We start from the raw sequence: 10,355 nt of genomic DNA, 5'->3' as shown, positions 1-10,355 counted from the left end.
CCAGAGCTGCCTCTCTGTCCGGAGCTGCCCTTCAGTCCGGAGCTGCCCCTCTGTCCTGAGCTACCTCTCTGTCCTGAGCTACCTCTCTGTCCTGAGCTGTCTCCTCAATGTAGTGGGGACCTTGGTGAGGATTCCTAGGCCAAGGTCGGGGGCGAGGGTCGCCACTCAAAGGACGCTAAGGAGGGGGACAAAGACAATGGTGGAGTGGTGGCCTCGTCCTGCGCCGGAGCCGCCACCGCGGACAGATGCACACCCAGACCCTCCCCTTGAGTTTTAGGGGTGCGTTCGGAGTCCGCACCTCAGGAGGGGGTACTGTCACGTCCTGACCATAGTTCATATGTGTTTTGCTTGTTTTAGTGTTGGTCAGGATGTAGGCTGGGTGGGCATTCTATGTTGTGTGTCTAGTTTGTCTGTTTCTGTGTTCGGCCTAATATGGTTCTCAATCAGAGGCAGCTGTCAATCGTTGTCCCTGATTGAGAATCATATATAGGTGGCTTGTTTTGTGTTGGGAATTTGTGGGTGGTTGTTTCCTGTGTCAGTGTTTGTGCCACACGGGACTGTGACGGTTAGTTCGTTTGTTATATTGTATTGTGTCTTGTTTTCGTGTATATTAAATCATGGAAACTTACCACGCTGCACATTGGTCCTCCGATCCCTCTCGCCTCTCCTCGTCCGAGGAGGAAGAGCTAGACTGCCGTTACATAACCCGCCTCTACCATCCGTTCTATTGGCGAACGTGCAATCATTGGAAAGTAAACTAATATTAAAGATGCCTCGAGGTATTGCTCGCCTGAGGTAGAGTACCTCATGATAAGCTGTAGACCACACTATCTACCAAAAGAGTTTTCATCTATATTATTCATAGCCGTCTATTTACCACCATAAACTGATGCTGGCACTAAGATCGCACTCAACAAGCTGTTTAAAACTTCTTAAGACTAGGGGGCGCAGTTTTCGCTTTTGGCTAAAAAGGCGTACCCATTTGAAACTATTTCTCAGCCCCCGAAACTAGAATATGCATATAATAGTCAAATTAGGATAGAAAACACTCTGAAGTTTCCAAAACTGTACATTGTTTGTCTGTGAGTTAATAAATAGAACTGATATTGCAGGCTAAAACCTGAGGAAAATCCAACCAGGAAGTGGCCCTGTTTTTGAGACCTCTCTGTTCCCATGCATCCCTATTGCCCATATAAAGGGATATCAACCAGACTTCTTTTTCTATGTCTTCCCTAAGGTGTCAACAGCCTTTAGACATAGTTTCAGGCTTTTATTTTGAAGGATGAGCGTGAACGACCACATTGCGTAAGTGGACAGGTGGGGGCTCTCCGAGTGATTTTTGTGCAAAAGTGAAAGGCAGCCATTGTTCCTCTCGGTCCTAGTGAAAAGCCAACTGTCCCGGTTGATATATTATCGAATAGATATTTGAAAAACACGCTGAAGATGGATTATAAACAGCGTTTGACATGTTTCTGTGGACATTATGGATATAATTTGGATTTTTTTCCGGCGTCGTGAACATTCTTTCCGGTGGATTCCTGGGCATAACGCAGCAAACAAACGGAGGTATTTGGATATACAAAATGGAAGTTTCCAAATGGAACAAAAGGAACATTTGCTGTCTAACTGGGAGTCTCGTGAGTGAAACCATCCGAAGATCATCAAAAGTAAACGATTAATTTGATTGCTTTTCTGATTTTCGTGACCAAGTTACCTGACGCTAGGTGTTCTTATTGTTTTGTCGAGCGATCGATCAATTTACACAAATGCAAGTATTGCTTACTCTGTAAAGCATAATTTCAAAATCTGAGACGACAGATGGATTAACAAAAGGCTAAGCTGTGTTTTGCAATATTGCACTTGTGATTTCATGAAATTATATTTTATTATATACCGTTCGCGCTAGGCTAAGCTATGCTAGTCAGCGTTTCTGATGACAATTATCCTGGAACCGGGATGGGTGGTTCAGAAAGGATAAGGCCATAAGCAAACAAGAAAATGATAATCCAGAAGTGGCGTTACTAGTTTTTCGGGGACTTTAATGCAGGCAAACGTAAATCCGTTTTACCAAATTTCTACCAGCATGCCACATGTGCAACCAGAGGAAAAACATTTATAGACCACCTTTACTCCACACACAGAGACGCATACAGAGCTGTCCCTCGCCCTCCATTTGGCAAATCTGATCATAATTATATCCTCCTGATTACTGCCTAGAAGCAAAAACGAACTAGGAAGTACCAGTAACTCGCTCAATGAAGAAGTGGTCAGATGACGTGGATGCCACGCTACATGACTGTTTTGCCAGCACAAACTGGAATATGTTCCGCGATTCATAAAATTGCATTGAGGAGTATATCACCTCAGTCACTGGCTTCATCAATAAGTGCGTCGACAACGTCGTCCCCACAGTGACCGTGCGTACATATCCCAACCAGAAGCCATGGATTACAGGCAACATCCGTGCCTAGCTAAAGGCTAGAGCTGCCGCTTTCAAGGAGCGGGACACTAATCCGGACGTTTATAAGAAATCCCGCTATGCCCTCAGACGAATCATCAAACAGCCAAAGCATCAATACAGGACTAAGATTGAATCCTACTACTCTGGCTCTGACACTCATCAGATGTGGCAGGGCTTGCAAACTATTACGGACTACAAAGGGAAACCCATCCACGAGCTGGCCAGTTATGTGAGCATACCAGATGAGCTAAATTACTTTCATGATCTCTTCGAGGCAAGCAACACTGAAGCATGCATGAGAGCACTGTCACGTTCCTGACCTTATTTCCTTTGTTTAGTCTTTGTTTAGTTGGTCAGGACGTGAGCTGGGTCGGCATTCTATGTTTTGTGTTTCTATGTGGGGTGTTTGTTTGGCCTAATATGGATCTCAATCAGAGGCAGGTGTGTGTCATTGTCTCTGATTGGGAAACATATTAAGGTAGCCTGTTTTCACTGTTTGTTTGTGGGTGATTGTTCCTGTTTCAGTGTACCAGTGATTAGTGTTCACGTTACGGGACTGTATCACTGACGTGATTTTCCTGTCTGGGTTGGCGCCTCCCCTTGGGTTTTGCCTGTCTTCTGTCTTATCCGGTGTCCTGTGTGAATTTAAGTATGCTCTTTCTAATTCTCTCTTTCTTTCTCTCTCTCGGAGGACCTGAGCCATAGGACCATGCCTCAGGACGACCTGACATGATGACTCCTTGTGATGACTCAAAGTGATTAGAAACATATGTTGGAAAAATGGAAACCAAGCTATCTAGCTAGCTACAGTGCCTACCAAAGTTGTCCGGTGAGTGTCTAACTGATTAATTAAACTTCCTAATAAACTTTAACATGTTATTAGCTAAAGTATGCCTAGTTAGCAATGTCATGTTTTATGGGATAGAGTGAAACCCATTTTGTTGGTTTCATTCTGTCATCGCCACTGACTGACTGGCGCTGAGCTAGCTAACGTTAATCTTAACCCATTTAATCCTGCATTTTCCCCGGACATTAACATATCCAAATCAAGTGTCATCAGTAACCCTTTTAAGTAATCAATTTTTTTATTTTTTTAAATTTTAATGGAAAAGTAGGTGAAAAGGTGTGTTTCATGGTCGGTCACAATTGTGACCAGTGGGATAATGTTACGTATACTGAATTAACATATTTCTCCTATGCAGTTATCAAAGTTCTTATATATCCCAACCCAGTTATTAACACATGTAAAACTCTGTCACTAGCAGTCCCCAGCATTGCCACCAGAATGCCCTGTCACATTCTAGTGACTATTTTACACATCAAAAACCCTTATACAACACCGATATGAATACTGAGATCAAAGACAAAAAAACAACAACCATCAACGTATTGTAACATTGTTACTTTATTGTAACATACATTGTAACATTGTTACTTTAGTGCAATATGTATTGAAACATTAATATTGTAACTTTATTGTAACATTTGAACTTGTACTTTAGTGCAATATTCATTGTAACATTGTCATTGTGACATTTTAGTGCAACATTCACTAACAACTGTATAGCAGTCATGTGATTCATTCCCACTGAACATAAAAGTAACATTTAGGATAGAGGTAGCCTGTAGAATATGCATTCAAGTAAAGGCCTACACTGAACAAAATACAATTGTGTATATATATATATATATATATATACACACAATTGTAAGAACCAAGTGCAAGATTAGTTTGTGCATCACTATTTTGAACTGCGATCAGTCAGACCACAGTACCGTCTTGAATCAATTGATCTTCTTTTCCAAAAACATTTCAGTCATTTTGATTGTCTTGATCGTCAACTTTTCTTTTCTTCCTAGAGTCCGTTGTACTGCTTCTCCTCACCCTTTATCGACTTTTATTTTATTGTCTTTTTCATTCGCTCTTATCTCCTTTTCTATTGTCCATGGTATATCTTGAAGCACTCAATGTGCAGTGGCGCTTTGCATTTCTCACATGCATAGGTAGTGCATTTGTCACAATGACGACATCTCTGGAACCGGTGCATTGTGTTGATTGGCCAATGAGAAGCTTTGTCATATCTTGCCTGGTCTTCAACAGTAGCAGCCAGGAAAGATCTCCTTCCGTGGCTCAGTGCTTTCATACCAAACTTTCGCATATTTGGGCTGTATACTATGTGTTTTGGAATCACATCGGTGGCAGGCCTCTTCGATTGTTTGAACACTCAAATCTTTATTTTTGACCACCCGCAGATTTTCCCTTGGCTCTTCTGACTGGACCCTCTGGCAGGTATAGCCATCCTTGGCTCTTCATTATCAACAATGGAGAGGAGTGGGGGAGGTTGTGGATGGGGTGGGGGTAGGTCATCATCACTGATAACGTTGTTCCTGTCATGATCTGTTTGCATAGGTTCAGCATATGCATTCAACAGCCTGACTGGCAAATGGCCTGTCCATAGTCCATATCTGACTCATTGCTATCACAATCACTCAGGACAGCATCTTTCTCATTTTGAGGGATAACTGCAATGTTGCATGCCTTGTCTGGGCAGTCACCTAGATCCAACATATCCAGAACTTGACTCAAAGTGAAACTAAAAGAAAGAACAGAGTAGAAAGTTAGGTAAAACAAGAACTATGTATGTGTAAAACTATGTGTATACCTAGATGCACTGTTATCCCGCCGGTCACTATTGTTGCCGTCAACATGTTTACACATTCTATGACCATCGGACTCTGACATAATTGCAAATGCATATATCAATACAAGACACCTTAAAGATGATGTGTACCAAAAATATTTGTCCTATCTTTCTGTTAACATACTTTACTAACCTTTTGTTTGGGAGCGTTGACGCAGCCATCCTTTTCTCATGGTGCAACCAGGAAGTAAACAGCTCTGGTCATGTGAGAATTTACACTCAGCATGTGACACTGCACATCTTTCATTGAGACCCTTTATTATTTCAATATTTGCTGGGAATGCGTTGATAGATCATTCAGTAACATTTTTAGAGCCTTATAACTGAAAACGTTTTTTATGGGATTAAATAGGTTAATATCAGATTTTTTTCACAATTTATGTGATAGGTAGTTCACTTGCTTAAGCACTATTTTATCTTAATAATTTGCTGTCTTACTGCATATTGACATGCATATTGGTATTATGTTAGCTAGCACAACAGCTAAGGTACTGTAGCTAGCAACAATATGAGTTGATTTGACATAAGAGCAAAACTTTACTTTTGTAGATGGATACACTTCCCATACCCGTGGTGTCGGGAGAGGCTGTATTGGCAGGTTGGGTTGTTGTTGATGATGGGTAATTGAGGTTGGCCTATGGATATTTGACCCAGCCAGTTGGTTAATTCTCCCGCCACCAGCGCGTGAAATCCACTAGGATATTTGCAAGTGTTCTAGTGCAACCGAGTGACTGACGAGGGGAAAACGGATAACGTTATTGCGACATGCTAAGTGTGTTTTGGCCGACTGAAAACAATAAGTAACAAACGAATTATGAATTTTATGGTCATTCAGGTTAAATAGGTTGTCCTGTCATAATTAGGTAGCTAGCTAACGTTATCTTGAGAGTAAGCAAGCTAACGACCTTTAGCTACCTAGCCATTTCTGTGCTAATATTTCTGGTTGTGGTGTCGTTAGCCTCGCGACCATGCTCGCGACGCTAGCTTACTGAAGTGTTGTCGCGGATATAACTAAATGTACCTTTTTGTCAACCTATGGCTAGCTAGCTGACTATGTCATTGTCTGTAATGACAGCTATCTAAAGTTAGCTAGCTAAGTCTGACACTTCTAGACTGTGTCGGACACTGTTTCACTTGTTAGCGAAGGTAACTAGATTTTACTTATTCTCCATTTGGGTTAATTTAACCAAGCTATCTGGAAGGTTTATCTCATGCTTGCATGGTGATTGAGTTAGCTACTGTTACTGTACTGGTTTTGAATGGTTTCTGATAATGGCAGCTTTAGTCAGACTTGTGAAGTTGAGGATGGATGCAAATTCTGTTAGTTAGCTAATGTTAAAGTTTACATTCAATTTGATGTAACTTATAACTTATTTTAACTAGCTATGTTTCTAACATTTTAGTTTTGCATTGACAGATTTGTAAAGATATTCTGAATGAGTGGAACCTGGCCTCATTGCTTCCAAAATTTGAGGGTAAGTAAAACTGAACATTTCCAGAGATTTTGGGGGAAACAAAACACAGATTTTCATTGACCCTGTGTAAAACAGAATCTACATCTTCAACACTGTCATCGATAACCAATAGTACTACCTTAATGGAAACGTTAAAGACTTAACTTCACCAGAGACTTAAGAACCATGCAGCCGCTTTGAGACTAGATACATTACATGAACAGCTACTGTAGATAGTCTGGCCTTCATTTTTCCATACTTGCTTTATTTGTCATTTGCACAGATATTCTGTCAGTGACCAACCTGACACACAAATCAAATCCCATTTTATTGGTCGCATATACATATTTAGCAGATGTTATTGTGGTTGTAGTGATCAAAGCTCCAACAGTGCAGTAATGTCTAACAATACATGCATCTAAAAGTAAAAACATTTAATTAAGAAATATAGAAAATATTAGTATAAGCAATGTCGGAGTCTGAAGTATGAATATTATTTATACATCGGACTCTGACATTGCTCATACTAATATTTCCAAGTGTCTTTCACTTTCAGATGTGTGTATTGTTAGATATTACTGCACTGTTGGAGCTTGGAACACGTGTGATGGGGTGTATAGATGTTGTGGACATATACTACATATTTTATTAATATATATACACTGTATCTAAATATGTGTATAGATTAGTATACAGTGCATTCGTAAAGTATTCAGACCCCTTGACGTTTTCACACAATACCCCATAATGACGAGGCAAAAAGAAAATACTTTATTCACATAAGTATTATGACCTTTTGCTATGAGACTAAATTAAGCTCAGCTGCATCCTGTTTCCATTGATCATCCTTGAAATGTTTCTACAACTTGATTGGAGTCCACCTGAGGTAAATTCAATTGATTGGACATGCTTTGGAAAGGCACACATTTGTATAAGGTCCCACAGTTGACAGTACATGGCAGAGCAAAAACCAAGCTATGAGGTTGAGGGAATTGTCCTTAGAGCTCCGAGACAGGATTGTGTTGAGACACAGATCTGGGGAAGGGTTCTAAAAAATGTCTGTAGTATGGAAGGTCCCCAAGAACACAGTGGCCTTCATCATTCTTAAATGGAAGAAGTTTGGAACCACCGGGGCTCTTCCTAGAGCTGGCTGCCCGGACAAACTGAGCAATCGGGGGAGAATGGCCTAGGTCAGGGAGGTGACCAAAAACCCAATGGTGACTCTGACAGAGTTCCTCTGTGGAGATGGGAGAACCTTCCAGAAGGACAACCATCTCTGCAGCACTCCACCAATCAGGCCTTTATTGTAGAGTGGCCAGACGGATCCACTCCTCAGTAAAAAAAAAAGCACATGACAGGCCGCTTAGATTTTGCCAAAAGGCACCTAAAGAGACTCAGACCATGAGAAACAAGATTATCTGGTCTGTTGAAACCAAGATTGAACTATTTGGCCTCAGTGCCAAGCATCGCGTCTGGAGGAAACCTGGCACCTTCCCTACAGTGAAGCATGGTGGTGGCAGCATCATGGTGTGGGGATGTTTTTCAGCAGCAGGGACTGGGAGACTTGTCAGGATCGAGGGAAAAATGAACAGATCAAAGTACAGAGATCCTTGATGAAAACCTGCTCCAGAGTGCTCAGGACCTCAGACTGGGGTGAAGGTTCACCTTCCAACAGCACAAGGACCCTAAGCACACAGCCAAGACAACACAGGAGTAGCTTCGGGACAAGTCTCTGAATGTCCTTGAGTGGCCCAGCCAGAGCCTGGACTTGAACCCGATCGAACATCTCTGGAGAGCCCTGAAAATAGCTGTGCAGCGATGCTCCCCATCCAACCTGACAAAGCTTGAAAGGATCTGCAGAGAAGAATGGGAGAATCTCCCCCAAATACAGGTGTACCAAGCTTGTAGCAGCAGACCCAAGACGATTCAAGGCTGTAATCGCTGCTAAAGGTGTTTCAACAAAATACTGAGTAAAGGGTCGGAGTACTTATGTAAATGTCATATTTCAATTTTCTTTTTTATACATTTCTAAACCTGTTTTTGCTTTGTCATTATGAGGTTTTGTGTGTAGATTTATGAATAGCGATTTCATACATTTTTAGAATTAACCTAACAATGTATAAATTTATTTATGAAGATTTATGAATAGCGATTTCATACATTTTTAGAATTAACCTAACAATGTATAAAAAGTGAAGGGGTGTGAATATTTTCCGAATGCACTTTATATACAGCAATAGTTTAATAGGATGGCCGTGACTAGAAAACAGTATATACATATGAAAGGGGTTAAACAGTATGTAAACATTATTAAAGTGACCAGTGTTCCATGTTTATGTACACAGGGCAGCAGCCTCTAAAGTGCAAGGTACTGGGTGTAGGCCGGCTAGTGATGACTATTTAAGTCTGATGGCCTTGAGACAGAAGCTGTTTTTCAGTCTCACGATTCTAGCTTTGATGCACCTCGCCTTCAGGATGATCACGGGGTGAACAGGCCTTGATCCGGGTGGCTGAGGTCCTTGGTGATCTTCTTGTCCATCCTGTGACACCGGGTGCTGTAGATGTCCTGAAGGGCATGAGTTGGACTGCAGAGTGAAGGAACAGCAGCCAATAAGTGCTCAGCATATGTGGAAACTCCTAAGACTGTTGGACACATTCCAGGTGAAGCTGGTTAAGAGAATGCGAAGAGTGTGCAAAACTGTCAAGGCAATGGGTGGCTACTTTTGATGTTATTTTTTATTTTTTTTTATTTTTTTACTACATGATTCCATATGTTATTTCTTAGTTCTGATGTCTTCGGTATTGTTCTACAATGTGGAAAATAGTTTAAAAAAGAAACCCTTGAATGAGTAGGTGTGTCTAAACCTTTGACTAGCACTGTGTGTGTGTGTGTTCTAAATTAACCTACTAAAACTCACAGACGATTAGTAAAGCTTAAACCAAGTTTATTCACCAATTGTCATACAGCTCCATAAGACAAATACATGGTTTCACAAGTGGGGGTGTGTGTAATATATACACCCCCCCCCCCCCCCCCAAACATTCCATCTTTATTGCTATGGCAGGAAATTAAGTGACGCGGTCTATAAACTGTTCCTTCTCCCTTTTTGTAACCTGACCTCGCCCACCCCCCACTAAACCACATCTCTCCACCCATTTCAGTGCCTGCCACGTGATTGCACTTCCTTTACTCAATACATTCCCCCTACAGATATACAAACTAGACTATGGCACTCAGTATTTAAATAGGATACTTGATAATTAACAATATTTCAAGTTTAGAACTCATCCCACGGCTGGTTGGACTGGATGATACAGTGCTGGTGGAACGCAATGGCTGGCAACAATACCTCACTCCGTACTTTAGGCAGGTGCCACAAATCGAGCAGTACCAGCACTTAAGGTGAATATCATTGTCATTGTATGAGGCTATTCTTTTTATCTAAACTTGGGAGGTGAATTGATGTTGTGCAAGGTTGAAATGTTTTAATTTTTTTCCGTTATTTCCTGTTTTACAGCTTCGATGCTTTGGAGCCTGGTGTTGTTGCCAAGGAGCGTTCTGACTCAGTCGGGGCCAGGTTTCAGCTGCAGCGCAGCGCTGACATCCTTTCACCTCTAGATGGTCTGCCTGTACTGGACTGTATACAGCTAGACAAAAACTAATCTTTCTGAGAAGATCAAGGAGTTTTGTGACGAAGAGGCTATGGACATCACATGCCATTCACCAAAGTCGAGAGC

At 41.4% G+C, this 10,355-nt stretch overlaps 2 long non-coding RNA genes across 2 annotated transcripts; one reads left to right on the top strand and one right to left on the bottom strand.

Annotated features, from left to right (window-relative positions):
• Positions 1-3,916: 3,916 nt before the first annotated feature.
• Positions 3,917-5,381, bottom strand: LOC129821759 (uncharacterized). Its single transcript, XR_008754402.1, has 2 exons — positions 5,297-5,381; positions 3,917-5,055 (listed from the first exon to the last, which is right to left on the bottom strand). It is a non-coding gene; the product is annotated as an uncharacterized LOC129821759 (long non-coding RNA).
• Positions 5,382-5,467: 86 nt separating this feature from the next.
• Positions 5,468-9,618, top strand: LOC129821761 (uncharacterized). Its single transcript, XR_008754403.1, has 3 exons — positions 5,468-5,935; positions 6,581-6,638; positions 9,092-9,618. It is a non-coding gene; the product is annotated as an uncharacterized LOC129821761 (long non-coding RNA).
• Positions 9,619-10,355: the final 737 nt, after the last annotated feature.

The sequence above is a fragment of the Salvelinus fontinalis genome, chromosome 24 (assembly GCF_029448725.1).
Source record: "Salvelinus fontinalis isolate EN_2023a chromosome 24, ASM2944872v1, whole genome shotgun sequence".
Lineage (NCBI taxonomy): Eukaryota > Metazoa > Chordata > Actinopteri > Salmoniformes > Salmonidae > Salvelinus > Salvelinus fontinalis.
Note: the sequence above shows the minus strand (reverse complement) of the source record. Positions and strands in the feature narration are given on the sequence as shown.